This window comes from Malurus melanocephalus, unplaced genomic scaffold (genome assembly GCF_030028575.1).
Source record: "Malurus melanocephalus ecotype Western Australia unplaced genomic scaffold, MMel_1.1 scaffold_581, whole genome shotgun sequence".
Classification (NCBI taxonomy): Eukaryota; Metazoa; Chordata; class Aves; order Passeriformes; family Maluridae; genus Malurus; species Malurus melanocephalus.
Genome location: NW_026623813.1, coordinates 204,568 through 223,337, shown reverse-complemented (window position 1 = coordinate 223,337; position 18,770 = coordinate 204,568). Strand labels below are relative to the sequence as shown.

Here is an 18,770-nt window from a genome sequence, read left to right as displayed (position 1 = left end):
ACAGCAGCAGAGTAAAGTGCAATACAGTTGCTTTTCTGAGCAGTTATAAAAGTTACTGGTTTGTCATACACAGCCTTCTTCAGTGCTTGCAGTGTAGTTTACTGCACTGACCAGAACAGATTTATCCACATGGACATGGTCCCTACCTGGCCCTCACTGACAGAGTTTTATGCTCTTTAAGGCACTCCCTTTAATAAGTGAGGATGAACAGTGCTGTAGCATAGAAAACCACCAAGCTTTTTATTATATTCAGTTTATTTAGCTTTGTCATGAATTCATGTTCCTACGTTTATGTATTAGGGAGGTTTGTTTTGTTTTCCTGCTGAGCTCTATCAGAAAACAAAACAAACAAACAACAACAAAAGAAAAGCAGAAAAGCTTGTTTTTCTTAGTTCTTACCTCTCTTTAAAAATGAGGAATGTATTGACTTTTGAATGCACCAGAGCTCACCTGTTTTATTAATTAGTACCAGAAAAGGAACAGAAATTGCAGCAAACAATTTGGTGATGGCGCTGGCTTTTCCAGTGACCTTAGTCCCCCACTCAGCCCCAATGAAAATATGCTCTTGCTAAAGATAAAATTTTGACTTTGAATCTCCACTTTTCTTAGATTTGTCATAAGAGTGGAACAACATGCCAGAACTAAATTGCCTTTTGGCAGATCTTTTCACAGTTGATGATGTTGCTGGTGTTTGAATAGAGATGGATTCAGGTGCTCAAAGGAATGATCTTTAAAAAGAAGGCAGACCATTTAAGCTTCTTTTTTTTTTTTAACTAGTCTCTAGTGGAATTSGGCTGAAGCAGAGTAATCCCAATTTTCCTTTTGTCTCTCTCCCTGGCAATGATTCTGGAGCTTGTTTAAACACTCCAATAAAATTTTGATGGATTTCACAAAATCTGATGAATTGTTAGAAAAGACATCAGTGTCTTGTAGGAGATGTGCAGATGACTGGAGGATGATGTGGTTGAAACRGTGATTTCTTGCTCATCACCTAAATTTGCTGATTTTTAGTGACAGTTACATGTAATAAAACCTCTGATGAAAAGATTTTCTTTTTCTTGGTCATAAAGATTTATCCATTAAGCCCTGTCATAATGGATAAAACTTTTCCAGCACTTTATTTTGGAGTGGCCTTACAGATGCACAACATTTGAATTTTAATGTTCTTTATCATACTCTTGCAGTTCAGTCATCTTTATTATTTATGCTCTATTTTTTATCCCATTTTGCCACATTCTGTTTTCTTGAAACTTTTGTTTTAGCCCTCTTCAGTCTGCTTTTTTGAGTAGACAGCCTTACTCATTTGTGCTTCAGCAGAATTTCTGTGTCACTTCCAATAAATGTACAGTATATATAAATTTCCCTCTTTTGCCTATGTCTCTTCAGTGTTCCAGATTTTTTGTGAGTGGACTATCAATCAAACAGCTTACCTGTTTTTCTACTGGGATTCTCAATTTGCTGTAGATGGCCTCTGTTGCATTCCACATGCTCCCAGGATCTGCAGTCAATTTTTATTCTTATGAGTTCCTTCAGAAATCTGGATGGCTTTGAAACTGCATTGTTTGGTAGTGTTCAGGTGTCATTTCAATATTCTTGGTTCAGCAGTGTTCTAAATGACCTCTTCCTCTATCTGTACAAGACCCAGACTTGCCAGGTTTTTTGTATTTATTTTTGGGGGTTTATGGCTTGTCATGCTTTGGTTCTCTCAAATTAAAACAAAAACTAGTGGAGGAAATCTTGTGTGCTGTGTCTGTCTGTTGTCCCCTTGCAAGCAGCTATGTAGCAATGCCGCTCTAGAGGCTTTGAAGGTTACTATTATTCCATGAAAGAATTTKAAGATCTTCTTGTTCACTGGTTTGCTTCATCAGCTGTGCTTGTTTGATTGGTAGCTTTTCTCCACAGTAATTCTGTTGCATTTTGTTTGATGTTTGTTCATTTGGTTTATGCTTGGAGGGATATTTTTCCTTCTTATGATTCATTGTAATTGGATAAAATTTTAAAGCATTAAATTTTGCTTTCATTTGTGTTTTTTCCAGTATCTGTTTCAGCTGCTGGCTTTTTTATTTTTTTATATTGTCCATTATTCCCTTTATACCTCTATTTCTCCACCACATTTTTAACCTGGCAAATGCATGATTTGCACAGATTTTTACGTTCTCATTTGCTGATTTCTACAGCTCAATGTCACTCCAATGTTTTCCTTCTTGCATTTAAACTTCATGCGTGTGTCCATCTGCTTCATCCAGTTCACTTGTAGAAGTTAGTGATAACTTAATTAGAAAGCAAAAATTGGAAGTCTGAAGGAAAATCTCCACATTTGGTCTTTGTGCCTGATATCCCTGTCTGTGATTACTCAGGAGAAAACAGGGAGTAGGTCTGACTCAAACACTGAGGATGCAATTTCCATTTCTACTATGTTTCGTAAATACTCTTTTCCTCTGACCACTTTGTGKCTCTCCACATACTCAGATTTCCATTTATGATATGATGTAGATGATAGSCAATAAAGATGTCCTAAAACTTCCTGGGTTAAAATATGATCTGCTGTTCTCCTCCAGACAAAAAGATGAGTCCTGTTCAAAATTCTTTTCCTTTCCTCTGCTGCATTGTGATGATGTCATGGAYAGGACATTTTTAGCCTCTTGTGATTTTTTTTTTTTTAATACTTAATTTGTTTTACAAAGGAGGCTTTTCCTATWATTGTTCTTGTCTGTGATGAGAAATACAAATGTCCTGAAGAAAACACTAGGTGTAATTTTAGCTGACATCCACTGCTAATCTAAAGACATCTAAGATGTGATGATATCTCAAGTATGAGTTAGTCTTTTTGCATTTGGCCTATTAAGGCCAATATGCTTAAAGTATTTTTTTCTCCATTTTTCAAGTTCAAGGAGGAAACTACCATTCAACTAAAAAAAAACAAAAAAACCAAAATCTATGGTATAACTTTTCAATAATCATAGTTATGGGGGAGTTTTTTGGTTGGTTGGTTTGTTTTATGTGCCATGTGAGTGAATGGAATACGTTAATCCTGATGTCCTGGACTTGGAAATAATAGTGACATCAGTGTCCTGTTTCTTTTTCAGTCCTAAAATGCACATTGAATGTGGTGATACCTGTGAAAGGAGAATATATGGGGTTATACAGAGCTCTGGACTGAATGAAAATGCACAGAATATGATGGAAGATTTCTGTGTGGTTAAAACAAGGATTTAAAGACAGCCCCTGGCTCAAACTGCACAAGTAAACAAAATAGATGTTTTGATGATGCAAACTGGGAAATTTGTGGCAGACAAGTGAAGGTTTTTCCTTCAAGCTTCATGCAGCTACATCTGTTTAGCCTATTGGTTACATTATTGACACAGCTTTAATTTATATTTATTGCTTAAAATCAATAATATTCTTAAGCCTCTCTGCATGTCACATCCTACATGAGTATACAATTTAGTGTTTGGATTCTAGCTAACTTTTATCAGTGTGACTAGCTGAATTGTGTATTACTGTCAAAAAATTGATGTAAAATGTCTGTTCCTACTTACATTTTGATATTTCTACCTCATATTGTCTTAATACTTGATCACCTAGGTCTTGGTTTAAAAAAAAAATTTCTTAGTTATAATAAGTTACTTGTCATGTTTGTGAGCTTCAGTCAAAAGCATCCAGTCCCCAAAAAGACAACTTGTTTTTTATAAATCCAGAATTTGCAGTCCTATTGTATCCAGGTGTCACAGAAGTATTTTTTCATGCTAGCCAGCAAGTATGTCACAATGTCCAGTCACAATAGCAAATAGATGAACGATTCTTGAGGTCATTGTGATTCATTTAAGGAGCTGCTTTTGTTAAGATGAATCTGAGTAGCTGGGAGTTTTGTGAAGGTGGATGGTCGTGCTGGCTGTGGATAATGGAGATTKTGATTTGTATAATGGCAAAACCAATATAATTGTTTCACTGTCCTTTTTTTACTGCTTCTTAAATTGGTTGTTGGAGAATATGTAGTTACACTATACAAAAGTCTTCTTATGAAATTAATTTTTAAGCACTGAAAGAKCTTTCAATAGTGCATGTGGGGCTTTTTGTATGTGCTTATTTTTAGATCTGTTTGTTGAACCCTGACACTCAATGCAACAGTATCACATGGATACCAACAGCTTAATAGGAGTGAAGGAATGGGGAAAAATAAAAATGGATATAAGGACAACTTTTGTGAAYCTGCAAAGAGTCTTCTAAATTGAGAAAAACATGTCTGGTCCTATGTTTCAGGTTATGAACTTGCACACCAAAGAGTGCAGACAGAACTGACCACATGAGCTTCTGGTTTGAGCAAACCAGAAACAAACAGCTCCATTCCAGAAATGCTGTGTGTATTCCTCCAGAGTCACGTTAGCATGCTTCGATACACTCTTAAGACAATTCAGCAGTGAGAGGGTGTTTGACACATGGTTGTAAACAGTGTGATGTTTCAGAGGTCATGTGGTTTTTGTGGCATCAGTCCCGAATGAGGTGTTGAAAGGCAACCAWGAAAGTATACAGTTTCCATGTTATGTCTGTGTGTTCCTGCCTCTCTGCTTGTTCCATTTATATTTCTGTATTTCTTGGTGCAGTGTCTGGCTGTCTCTACATCAGTTGTTAGTACATGAGCATGGTCAGAATCTTTTTGTAGTTTCTCAGATATTATTACTAGAGTTTCATTAGATTTGCTAGCACTTGTGTCATAAGATATTTGATGTCCTGTAAGATATCTGAAGTAACTTAGTCATAAGTTATTTGGAGAAGCATGTTGAGAGGGGCCTTTAGGTGCATTTTTAAATTAGCTAGTAGGTTGTAATTTTAATAAGGAAAAAAGGGTTATGTCTGTATTTTAGGCTGAGGAAASCTGGGGCTTTATGTCAAACTTCTGTCTGCATTGCCTGGTTTTCTTTGGGGTGTTCCTGTGTGTGGAGCAGCCTCATGATTTGATGAGGGTTCTCTGTGGGGTGGCATTTTTTTCCAAGGTCTATGCACATGTGTCAGTGGGTGTGCTCCCAGACATAAACAGAAGGGGTTTATCTTGCRTGTGATAGGAAGACAGAACTTTAGCCTTGAAAACTTATTACCCTTCTCAGAGCCTGAAATGGAACTTAACCAGTCAAGTATCATTGTGGAGAATGGGATTCCCACCCTCACCCCATTTTTCCTATTTGATAATGCTCAGGGTGCTGTAGGAAGCTTTTTGCTGATGTTAGGAATCAGAGCTGCCTTTAGCTCTTGCCTGTGATWTGAGCAAGTGCTGATTCTCATACCTGAAATCAAGGGCAGCCTGCTTTGATCATAAAATACTCCACATTTTATAGCTCTTTAGGAAATAACACCTGAGGGCTTGCACATGTTTCCTTGGCAGGTTGTTTCTGTAGTTTCTGCCAGGTTTTACTGCACCTGCAGCAAATCAGTTTGAGTGTAGCTGAGTTTAAGCCTCTCCATAGAGTAGACAGCAAAATGCTTGATGATCATTTCACATTGGGACCCCCAGTTCTGTCATGTTGAGTAGCCACACTGACTAAAGGTAAAATGAGGACAGCACTATTTGGGAAATACATTCAAGTTTGTGGGCCATGAAGTGCTCKGGGGAGAAGTGCCAGAGAGCTTTCTCTTGGGAGTGTTCTCTGGCTTCAGGCTGTGCTTGGAGGAGTTTATGGTAAATAATGCACCAAGCTTTGCAAAGGACCATCAGACAAAWGCTCATTTGGTGAACTGCATCTGTTTCGTGTCCTGAACAAGGCAAAAGCTACAGAAAAAGCGTCATTGCATATACTGTCATTGCCATATGTAAAGGAATCCCAATTATGATCAAATAGACAACATTTTGCCATTTTACAACAGAGAACTTCAGASCTGTCAAAAACTCAAAGTCACTTTCTTCTCCTGGACTGTGCTGATAGTCAAGCTTGCCTTTTTGTGACTTTTCAACTGAAGCATCCACTTCCTGCTACGTCCTCTGCTCCTTTAGGAAGAGGCAAGTTCACTACCTTGGGGGGAAATTCCTTCTTGTCTTCCTGTTGTGCAATCCCTGCAGATTTATCATATATTTGGTTCACAGCATGGCTTCTGCCAAAAGGAACCCTGGTAAATACAGGCTATGTGAGAACTTGGCGGAAGCTGATCATGCTTGGAATACTTCATATGTTCTTGTGCATAATTTAGGCTGTTATTGTTAATACAGTTGAATGAGCTGACAATCATAGATATAATTCCTGTTGGAAAGCTAGGGTTATTGCCCTTATGGGGTTTGACAACACACACTTTAGTACAATCATTGTTTTTGGATCAGCTGTTTCTTGTTCAGTGTCCGTGACTAATTAGCTTATAAAAAAAGTCATTGAGCTAATATCTTATAGAGAAACCTGTGATGTCAGATTTGATCCCCTAATTGCTCTTATAATTGGCATTTATTGGAGCTCTTTCACAAGTCATGGCAACAGACCTCATTTGTTTTGTTTAGAATGTTGTAAAAACAATTGAACTGGCAGCTGATTACAGCTTTCTATTCAGTAAGCAATTTTGGAAGACTGTGGGCTAGACAGTTGTCTGATTTGCCTAGGTTGTAAAAGTTAAATGTAAAGAGAGATGAATTTTCAGCATATGGYTCTGTGTTAGCAATTACATGCATTAGTGGTTTAGCTGGTGTATTGTGTCTGCTTTATAAATGTTTATATTGCAGCTTTCTGCTAATAGATATTGATGACAGGCAGAGTTATGGAGGCACAGAGTATGGCAGTGATCATTAGTTATGGCCCAGTAAAAATCCATCTACATGTGTTTGGTAGCATATCCAGTTCTAACCCATGCTCACAGAAACATCAGCTATTCTGTTGTTCCTTAATAATTTARCACAAGGTCATTGTCAACTGGGATGTAAATGTTTAACATTTTATATTGAGCGTATTCCAGTTGTAGAGCTCTTTAAGCATAAGTGAGCCTGGAAATAAAATTATGCTGATGCTTACATAAAACTTGTCTTATTAATTCTGAAGTAATTTGGAATGTTTTCTGATTGCCTAARTACATGAATAAAGGAAATATTGCAGTCTCTTTGTTCTGAAACTACAGAGAGCTCTGTGGTGAAAGCCATCTTTGAAATGTCACATTCTTTTCAAGGAAAAGTAATTCATTGACCCTTGTCCATAAAAATTGGTGGAAAATGGTATTGTTATGACCAGTCTCTGGATCTAATGTCTCAAAGGTGTGAAGAACATGGTAAGTTTAAATTAAGCTATAATGGTATTTAAAAAAAAAAATATTTAACTTTTGCCATATGGCTTCTCTCAAATTCTGTACTTCTTTCTTATTTGCACATCAGCTCTGAACAGCGCGGGGTTTGTGGAATGGTGTCTCAAACTGCAGACAGAAAAATGAGCTTTTTTTTCAAGTATTTGCCAGTTAGAGACAGTCTTCTGGAATTGTTTGCATTAATTTTTTGTTATTGTAACAATGAAAGTCTAATGTCAATTTAAAGAATAAATGAAGTATTTCTGGTGRCATTCATCCTGAAACTGAAGCATGATTAGCAGGTAATTAACTGTYACTATTATGACTTTGCATGGCTTCACTGGCTGGATCCCAGAAATACTGACTTTTCTTAGCAGTCAAAAAGATCCAGGGCTTCTTTTGGATGCTGAATTCAGGTGGCAGAGCAGAAGTTCCTGTGACAAGTGAGAAAAATGACCTGTGGGCCTTATCCCAGGTGCATGAGCTTGAATGGCAAGGACTGCTGAGCTTTTCTGTGCCTGCAGTGCTGCAGTGAACACGTCACTTTTTGCATCGGAAAGAGTTTCGTTTCTCTGAGGATGTTGATACATTTTTTAACATGGGGCCGCTTCAGGCCACTGAAAATTGTCTTTTCTGTTTGTTTTTTTTTCTGCATAAATGATAGCTTTGGAGGAAATGCCTCTGATTATGAATACTTATATGTCAATCTGTAATATGTGGGGAAAAATGAATGTTAATGCATTTGAGATTATTCAACACATTGTGCAGGCAGTAAACATACACAACCCCTCTGTACTAGACATATTTAAATTGCCCAAAAAAGGCAATTAAGTGATTTGTAATAAGTGCTCRTGGAAGCCTTTTAAATTCTTAGGGATAGTGTAGTGTGTTTGTGTCCCAGAGAAGATACCTTACTGAAATACTTAGAGCATTCAACCCTTGGGAGTTAATTGGTCCTTGGCATTGGCAAATTTTTCCTCTGGAAATTATTATTTACCATAAATTCCTTTAAATTCTAAGGTTCAGCTGTACATCAGACCATCTCTTGGTTCATGTCTGACCAAGTATTAGGCCAGATAAATCTGATATCCAAAGTATTAGTAATAAATGCAAGTATGGGTTTAAGATTTAAAAGTAATTTTATGAGTTACAAAGAATTTGATCCAGTGATTTTGGTTTCTGAACTTTTTGACAGATACCTTCGAGGTGAGATGTAAGACACGTGGAGAGGAGGGAACCACTAGATCAGGTTCAGTAATRAACTTTTTTTGTTTACTGTACATTTACATTTGATGATATAAATGTGCTTACTAACACTGACTAACCTAATCCCTTACATTGGTGTTCTGATGTAAATAGAGTTAATTTGTTGGGTCAGAAATATTACAGGAGGTTTTAGTGTGCTGTTTACACAGGGGGGAAATCCGTAAACACCTTTAGTCCTTTTGTCATCTGAATGCTTCTGTTGTCACTTCAGGGCTCATGAACCCGTAATAGTTGTGGAGAAGGGAAAGCTAAACCTTATCCTAGACCAGTGTGCTTAAGATCTTTCTGTCCAGCACATATCTTCAGACCTATGCCAACTTTATWACTAATTTATGGTTCCTTGATGTGCCTTTTCTCGAACATTATTTATCTTGTTTTCACAGGCTGATTATTTTATCTGTTGCTTAACATTTATTTCAGTACTCGACTGGGTTAGATCACAGAATGTGCAGATGTAGTTGTCAGTGCTTTCAGTGTTGTCTCTGCTCAGARTGAGGTTGTCATCAGTGCTTTGAGAGAGAACAGAAATATACTTTTTTACTTTTTTTAGAGAAGTGTAGTGCTTGAAAAGTTGCACTTCAGAACTYCTGTTGAATTTGTTCTGTTGGTTTYGTTTCCAWTCAAGTCGTTGCATTCTGGTACAGGGAGCAGTATGACTGGCTTGGTCAGATGGATCTTGAAATTAGTAGGACTCTGTGGTAAAGATTTGCTGTAGGATTTGGGTTACTKGTTTAAATTACAGGCGGTGTTCTGGGGAGCTGGGAAGGGGAAATTCCTTCTAGAACTTGACCAACACTTTGATGTGCAGCAGATACACAAGGAACTATGGATTTGTTCCCGATGAAATCATAGCAAGACTTACCATAAAACTGTGATTATTTTTGTTTTATTACCTGACTGCCTTACAAACCTTCTTAATTATTTTCTTTCRTGAGCAAGCAGAATTTTAATCTGTATGGTTTATATTAGAAAAACATAATTGCATTTTTGATACAAGGCATGTAGTGTTCTCATGCACCAGATTGAGTTGGTCTATTGCATAAATTGGGAGAAATGAGAAAGAACCCAGAAATACRAGTTCTGCAGAATCAGCAGTTTACTGAAAGTCTTCTAAACTTCAGCTTAGGCTCCTAAAGATACATTTCAGCTGTGATTGTTGCTGACAGAGAAATATAAATGGGCCCTTTCTGCATGTGCTTGTCACATGGGACAGTCACTCTTTGTGTAAGTCTGTATGAGCTTCACCCACTTGCCTTTTTTATTTTTTCTTAGCTTGTGCCTTTCTGCCTAAGAATAAAGCCTCATATTTTAGTGAAAATTGCATTGTGAAAATTTTTAGATATGTTTAATTACAGTGATCACTCTTCCAGTGTCTTGTTTATTGGGAAAGAAGGGAGGGAATAAATAGAAAGCTGTTGTTTTCTATATTCCCTGATKACTCTTACTGGCATGCCAAATATCTAATGAAAAACTGCCTTGTGAATTGTTGGTTTATTTATTTATTTCTTGAACAAAACCTGGTGTGCTGATGTGATCTTACAGTTCCATAGGTCTAGGCTAATATACTCTAAGTGGCATTAATCTGGAGCTCTGTCTTGGCATCTTTAACCCCACCAATGGGATTAAGGCAAGACTTTGTTGTTTTCCCCACTTCCTATCTTTTTTATTATTAATTTCAGCAGTAATACTACATGCTCATTATGTTGAAATTGGAAAGGAAAAATGTGTTACTTAAGTTTATAAAAAGGCAAGCTTTGTGATTTTTTTTTCTTTCACAAAGTGGTGCTTGCATTGCTCTGAGATGAGAAGGGAAAACAGTGGAGCCTGTATGGAATGAAAAATGAAGTTTCCAGTCCCTTCTGCAGATCCAGATGTTCATACCATAAGAGAAGCCTTCACTGTAAGAGATGTAGTTTTGTCTGGGTTATATTCATCCTTTGGGATGTCTAGGTGTACTAAAGAGCCCTTMAGGACAAGGTGGTAAATCTCTGATTAGCTTAAGGGATGCTGTGTGGGTTTTCTTTTTAAATTGTACTACACACTGTTGTAGGCAGTGTTCCTTGACACAGGGAGCATGAGTGTTGATAAATCTGTGTTTAGAGCCTAAATATCCATTTCCATGTGACTGTATATCCTTCTTTTAGATTRGGAGGTGAATTAGTTTAGTTTTCAGAGAGGAGAACCACAAATTACTAACAGTGTACTGAATTCATTAGCTAACAGCCTCAATTAGCTCAACACACATAATGCAGAATAAATGCAGGAAGAGTAAGATCCTCCTAGCCTTGAATTTTCTGCTGTGTCTGTRTTACTGTGCTACAAGGCTTCATTTAGTAGACCTGACAGACAAATGGAGATGGAAAATGTTAAAGAATAAATTCCATTTTAATCTCTTTTGGGGGAAAAAAACCCACTGACTTTAGGAACCAACATAGTAATTAGGCTGGAACAGCATAGATTAGCCTCACTTAAAGTGGGATTTATTTATTTGGAAGCAATTAAATTAACATAGAGTCTGCTCAGCTTGGGGAAGGGTTTGAGTACAGGGTTTTTTTGGTCAAAAAATGTTCATTCAGACTCTGTGCTATAACTTGATAATTTAACATAGCTTTCTTGCAATTTGTCACCAATTCAAAGGCAGCTAATTTTCTGTAAATGATATAGCTTTTCTTGGTAGGAAAAAAAAGACAAAACTGGCTGGATTGAACTTTGGTTCCTAGTTAGCAACTTGCAGGCAGATAAGACAACATCCCCTCCTTTATTACATTGGAGATTTCTGCCCATTGCTTCCTCTTTACTACCTAGGGATTGCCAAAAACTGCAGCACGGCTACCAGGGAATAAGTTTGGGATTAAGAAAGAGATTGAGTCATTTCCCCCCACCTTGATTTGCGTCAAGATTTACAGGATGCACATGACACCCACCTGTCCTGGGGAGGGGAAGGCACTTTGTGTGTTCTGATCAATCTCACCATGGTTCAGGGAGGAAGGACACAAGAGCACTGCTGGTGGAGGCACACAGGCATGATACATATGGTSTATATCAAAGTGGCAAGGTGCTTATGAGGCCTACTAATTGAAAACTTTCTATAGCCTTTTTTATATGTTATCAATGTAAGAATGTAATAACTTTTTACCTATTATTATAATACAATGTAGTCGTTTTCAATATATTATCAATGATAGCTTTTATACATATATTGCTATAAGTTTTTAATAGTGTATTGGCAAYATATAGTATACCAGCTGCATGTAATCTWACCAGMTGGATTAGTRCATAGATATGTGAAATCACCAAAAGGCATAAATCAGAAAAAGTTCTGAAGAAAGTAGACAGGTAAAYGCTATAACAAGGAACAGTAGAAAGCACTAATGAGAACTTGGCAGAGGCACAGGACAGACAGCAAAATAATKGRAAATKATGACTTGGAGGACTAAAAAAAAACATGAACATCACAACTGYGCATGCCCTGAATACAAAGGTTAAAAATCYACCATGATGAAGAGGATGGGATCTCATTAGAGGGAGACCCCCACRACCACCGAATTGAGGATGGCACATGCACACTTGTGAATCTGTGATATCRTGTATTTCTGTGCCCATGTATRGTGRTGGKTGTATGGTGGGTGTATGGGRGGCAGTGASAATGYTCATGTTACACCATGCTTACYGTATAAATATGTGCTAATTTGAAGGGAAGGCAGGTGGGTTAGGAGGAGAAATCCCCTTTGCCTCCAGCACTGCAATAAACAAACACCTGCTCTATAAACACYGGTCTATGGGGTTTTATTTCTAAGCCTTTTTCGGGCATCAGGTGTCAGGAAGGTACTGGGCCAGAGAGGTTCCCCCTTGTGTGGGAGCTGCTAACTTTTCATTTGATGCCAGGATGACATTGAAGGATCCCAGCCCAGTGGTCTGGTGCTGCCATCCTTTGTGCACTRGAAAAGAGGACAGTGYTGGTCACAAAGGGGCCCTAGCTGTGGACAAGGTGAAGGTTGGGGTCCAGGCTGGAGACTCTTGTGACACAGGCCAGATGTGCCAGGCTAGGATGTATACCAGCTGAGTTCTTGTCCACTGCCTGACTCAGATGAGAAATGAGGTGTTGAAAACATCTTGCTCTGAATATTTGGGAAGGATTAAGTATCATCTCCTCTTCCCTCAAGAAACCCAAACCCACAGTGCTGCTTTAGTTGCTTTTTGCTATTTGACTATGAAGTATAGGACATTGTATTTTTAGTGACAGCTTTGGGTTTCAAAGCATGTTGTGTYAGGGCCTCAATAATCCTTTGGACATGTGACTTCTGTTTTCTGCTGGCACAGTAGGTTTAAATTTGGCAGTATTGGATGCCCAACATTGTAAGTTGGATATGTCTTTGGAATGTGGTTTGGGCATATATTTTTAAAAGGAGAAACACAAGTTCAGATTTGTGTTTCTAGTGATAGACCATTTTGAAAAATGGTTCGGTTTATGGGTCATATTTTCAAATTTCTCTTGCTRGATCTTCACTAAGCAGGCTAATGGTGTGTGTTACTCAGATTGCAGTGAAACTGCAAAGAGACCCAAAGAGATCTAGTCATCCTTAACTTGCTGTGACACCCTTTGCATGCTGCTGGCTACAAGAATTAAGTTGGAATTTAAAGGGAAAGAGGGAAGAACTGAGCTGAGGGAAGAACTGAGCTGAAAGAGGGAAGAACACAGCTGGCTGTGCCTTTCCTCAGAGGGTGACTGCACTGTTTTGTACACAGACAATGAACCAAGAAGTGGTGACTGTAATCTTCCTCCTTAACTTCATTCCAGTTAGAAAGGACAAAAGATATTTCAAATGTCTACTTTTCTGGACTGGGTTTGAGCAATGATCTGATAATTCTGACCTCTCTCTTATTCTCCCTTTTTCTAAGAGGGAAAGAAACTAGAACCCTTGGGATGGATCTGTGTTTTAATGTCTGGTGCAAAATCCTRCTGTGTTGGTGGTTTTGTAGCTCTGCAGCAGAGTGAACTGTGCTCACMGCACACCGTGGGTGAAGGCTTAACCTGGCACACCCTTTTGCARTCTTTAGGGAATAATGGGCAGGCAAAGGCCACCTGTGGAGGCATWTTGGGTTTGTTTTACTGTTTCAGAGAAATCTGTTCCGTAATGTATTCATTGTAAAGTGAATGAAAGAGCGGATGTTTTGATTTGAAAGGGAATCTAGTTTATAATTCTTAAGTATAAACAAACTGTGGGGAGGAAGCCTTACTGGAAAGCAAAAAACCCTTACTGGACCATCTTCTGGTTCAGCAAGTAGTAACCCTTCTGGTGTTTTCCATCAGTGACAAACGTGTATGTGTACAGGTATTTTTAGAAGGGCTTCCAAAGGCCCCCCTGCTCTGTGTGGGTATGTTTATGGTTCTGTTATGCAAACCATGGGATATTCCCAGTTCAGCTCCCCTCCTGGTTTAAGTTCCCAGCCTGCCTTTATGTGCCCCCTGTGAACTGCTGGCTGGTGCAGGGAGTGGGAGGCTGCTGAATGATAGAGCTGTTTTTTCCACCTCAGTTTCCTCCTAAATGGCATCAAATGCTAATTGCTTTTCATTCCCCACTCCAGCGAGAGCAGAGCGACACAGAGCTRAGGGTTTGCTTTTCCCCAGGGTGCCGTGGGTGTGACTGATGGAACAGAGCCAGGAGAATTTGGCAAAGTAGCCGACTGTAGAGGGAATAATCTCTTTTTCYTGATGATGGATGGCACTTAGAAGGCAGCTGAGCCTAAAAGCCATTTCTCATGCTAAGGCTCTTCARTGTGCAGGTCAGCCATTGAGCAAATGCAGGCCTTCAAAATGAGAGCTAATAGCTTGGCAGGTTATGCCTGACAAGCAGCAAGTGATTTGATTTTAGTTCTTTGGTGTGTGGGGTTTGGTAGTTTTTTTGTGGATTGTAACATTTAGTAATTCTAATATTTTTCTAGTATTATATGATTATCTGTTTCTAAGTTCAGAAACATCTTAAGGAAAACACAGTTAATAAGGAAATATATTTTCATCCACAAATATAGTCCCATTTCTCGAATATCTAAAGAGGGGATTCTATTTAAATGCTGCTCATGCTGTTAAGAATATAGGATAAAAAATACATTTCAGCTGAGCAGTTGTTAAAATACTGCCCCTCATTTTTCTTTGAGCAGATTGACAGCTACCTGGGACAGAGAATAGTGTCTCTCAAATAAATGGTCGTGGAGTTGTGGTGGTGAGATTTGACAGGAAAATCCATAGCAGAGTGAAGGTGCATTCATATAGGATAACAGTTGGAAAAGACACCTGTCTAATTTGACATGAAACATTCATAGCTCTTGGAGAGCTTATGTTGTCATATTTCCTGCTTTGGTAAAAGAAGAATSCTTTCTGGGGTACTGCTGGAGGAAAGGCTTCCTGGGAAGTACCCAAACACTGACATTACCCCTGTAAGTTTCAGAGCTGTTTCTTGAAGAGATCTGAACTTTGAACAGCTGCTTTTGTTTGAAGCTGGAGTTTAAGAAGATGAATGACACAATTTTTATATGGAAAGTCAATAATGAYAAAGTAAGCAACAAAGTCGTAAACCATTGTGAAATTTGGGTTTTTTTTTTCTCCTAGGAGATATGTGTGTGAGATTCAGTCCCTAGCACACATTATCTGTTGGTCAGTGAATACAGGCAATTCCAATCTTTGAACTGCTTGTCAAGTGCTGTACTTACTTCTGTTCAAAGGGTGAGGTTTTCAGAACTGTTCTCCCTAGAACCAAATAATGTATTATTCARAACATAGACATCACTAATAGTTGCGTGAGACTGTATTCTCTAAGCAGCAGCATCTTGACAATAAGTGCTTTTAGTGTCTGAAACTTGCTGTGTTTACCAATTATCATCTGTGATGCTTGAACTGATTTGTTAATCAGAAAGCTGGAGTTCTGTTTTACATGAATGTATTGACACGGTAATTATAAATGCAATGCTTTTGTCTTCATTGTAAAAAAAGTTTTATTATCCAACATTTGAAAAAATATTTTCCATTCCACAGATGTATTCATGTTTTGATACACATGTGTACTCTATGCAGTTTCCTGCAGATTAGCAGTGGCTTAATAAAGTATTCAGGTGAAGTAGGARCCTCATTTAGACTTCCAGAGCAGGCAGGAAGATGTCTTGTATTCTTGTGGAATGAACTCCCCTTACAGTTTCAATTCAATGAAACTGAATATGGTTCTGAGCTACTTGTAGATCAGTACATTCTTGTTCCACTTTATAGACTGAGCTATAGAGTTTAGGAGATAAGTATTTCCGTGGTCCTAGGAAGTTGGGATTTTTTTAGATCTTGTTCTGAGTTTGCAAATGCATTCCTGCTTTTTTTCTACCATGTCTTTATGTTATGAGGACAGCTAAAATACTGCTGCAGGGCATTTGTATCCTGTTGTAATTGTAAATTGCTCTTTTAAAATCGTGTGACAAAACTAGAGCGTTTGCATAAAGAAGGAATTTTTCCCTTCTCAAGTAGTTGCAATGACCAGACTGTGGAGAGCAGTGGTTTACATCACTTAACCTCAAAGGGCCACTTTAACATAGTGCCAGATACAGTGTAAGGTGTTGCCTGTACAGTTTGTCACAACATCCTGTTAGTGACTGAATATGCTGGTATGATTTAATTGAAATAATGCTAAAACTGTCCCTTCCAAATCAGGGAACTGGCAACCTTATTTACTGGGGCTTTGGTTGTTATTAACATTAGAACACATGGTCACAGTAGAAATAAAAAAAATAATTAAACAATCAATCTTTTTCGGGAGATCAGAAAGAAAATGTGAGATGAATAGATTTTGTGGTAGACCTGGTGTGCCTGTGGTGGAAAGTTATCAACTCTGATTGATTTATRGGAAATAAATTGTGGAACAAACAATAAACTGCTTGCAGCATGGATGTCAGTTCCCTCACACTGTAGAAATAATGAATATATTAGTGTTTCATATAGAAAAATATTGTGTTCTCTCTTAAAATTTAAAAAGTAGAAATCTAAAATGTTCAGGGTGATGCTTTAGCTAAAATTTATCCATCCAGTTTAGGGTAACCCTTGCCAAAATCTTCATTCTTTCTTTCTGTATATGAAAGAAAGACACAGTGGTACCAGTTACTTTTTAAGCAAAGCTAGAACATCAGAGGGATGATGGTATATGTAATTTCTACTTGATTTAAATTTACAAGACTCTTTAGAATTTTTCTCTGATTTTTGAAGTGGTAACAAATCCAATAAATGGAGAAAGAGGAGCGTAGAATGTTCCTGCTGCATTTTTTAAATTACACCTTTTGGTAGATTGATGCTGCAGACTTTGACTGCCTTTGTGTTAATATTGTGATACATTTTTTTAATCAAGCAGTTCACACGCCATTTTATTACCCAATAAAGCAATAGAGTGGCATAAGGCATGCACATTGCCATTGTTTAGGGTCCTTTGGCTTACCAATAAGTACTTCCTCATTTTTACAAATTCAGGGAATACTGGCTACTGATACCTGCCAAGTAGTGACTTAGCCAAAAATTAGCTAAGGATTATGAAAATAACTGTWTCACTTTRATTTTSTTTGTAYCTGATGCTTTCTGCAGATGTTTCASATATTTGGTGTGACTCAARTAAGAAGCATGAATGTTGTTTGGAAATAGTCCTTAGTTTTCTTCTGTGGAGTCTCGGTATGGCTGGCATTTTTCCTGAATGTGACTGTGTGTCTGCATTCTGAATTTGACAGCCCCAAGCTGCTTTTCCTGCTCATTCTATGAGGTTTTTTCATGGTAAAGTGACAAATTTTTTGACCAGTCTTCACTGTGAACCTTCCTGAAAGGTTATGTGGAAGGAATAGGATGGCTTTTAACAAATTTCTGAGTCTTTAAAAACAGGTAGCTCATTTTGTTTTCCTTCCAAGTGTGTAAAGAAGAATCAGGAGAAGCTAAAAAAAGTGTATTTATCTTCCAAATAACCATACTAACTTGGTATCTGTATCGAATTGCTGGTGTGTTTTCTGGGGTTTGGCCACACCTAGAGGAGGCACCAYTTGGTGCTTTATTTCTGCTCCTTATCATAGATCTCTCCTCCTGTAACAGTAGGAATGATAGCAGTGACATGAACAAATCTGTTTGTTTTACTGATYTTCTCTTATCAGAGCAATTGCTAAATAAGTGTTGCTGTAACTGCAGTAGTTAAGGTCGCTCAAATTTGACACCTGAGTCTCCCAAACTTCTTGTCTTCCCTTTCACAGTTAAAATTTTATTGTGCTGCTGGAGATAACCAAACTTACAGATATAAAGGTTGAGCTTTTTATTGTAGTAAAGAGAAGGCAGAATTACAGTTTCCAGAGTACCTTGTTATACAAATTTTGTAGACATGGATTGTCAAGAGCGTAAGTATACAAAAAGAGTTTGCTCAATATGCACTTAGAAACCACATGCTGCTGTGTTGGGAAATACTCATATTAGAGGCAATTGAGAGGACCCATGTAAGACAACTCCTTTCTTTCTCAAAGCTGTGTACTCAGCATCATAAAAACTGCATGTATTATGAAACATGAAATTCCAGAGTTGGAAGTAAAAAAAAAAAAAAAAAAAAAAATGGCTGCTATAGTTTGTCTCTTATTGAATTTCTTTACAGGTTAAAGGTTTTAGGCAAAAAGTCTTAGAGCTGCTAGGGGCTCTGTTGAAGCTGGATAACTCCTGAGTGTCAATACAAAGTGGAACAGCTCCATGTGAAGCAAAGTTTCTTTTAAGAGCCGTATATCACAATTATTTAGGCTCATCCATTATTCTTCTGTTTGATGTACACTGAGACTTTAGTAACAACCATGGAAATACTCTTCTGTGACTTTTACAGTCTGAGAAACATTGTGCTTCCAAACCTACTAGTTTTTATCTGTTTCAAGATGTTCTGGGAAAGAGCTGGGAAGAGCAGGAGAGGTGCAGCAATGGAGTGCTGCTACAGAATGCATTTCTGTGGCTCACCACGATTAGCACGATCCCTGCTGTTCAGAATAAGTAGCAGCCTGAAGGTTGCAGTCACAGTATGTGTGTTTTTGTTTGGGTAAAAGATACATGATCTTCTGTGACTTGCTTGAATGAAGTTTAATAGGGTCCAGTATCATCCAGGTGAAATGAATCCTGGCAGCTGCTTCCATGAGGGTATTTTTATTTGAAACCTCCTAGGTGGCACGTTTCATGCTGTTTAGTCGCAAGATTTTTGTGTTCTGAAAAATTTAAAAAAAAAAAAAAAAAAATC

General features: G+C 37.9%; 1 protein-coding gene across 5 annotated transcripts in view; it reads left to right on the top strand.

Annotated features, from left to right (window-relative positions):
- Positions 1–18,770, top strand: part of GULP1 (GULP PTB domain containing engulfment adaptor 1) — a 143,901-nt gene that overhangs the window by 11,151 nt on the left and 113,980 nt on the right. For 2 of the 5 annotated variants that reach the window (XM_057382715.1, XM_057382711.1), the window contains exon 2: positions 8,438–8,491. The exons of the other annotated variants lie outside the window; for them this stretch is intronic. The gene's annotated coding sequence lies outside the window, so the exon portion shown is untranslated. The remainder of the gene's footprint in view (positions 1–8,437; positions 8,492–18,770) is intronic. 5 annotated transcript variants of the gene reach the window in all.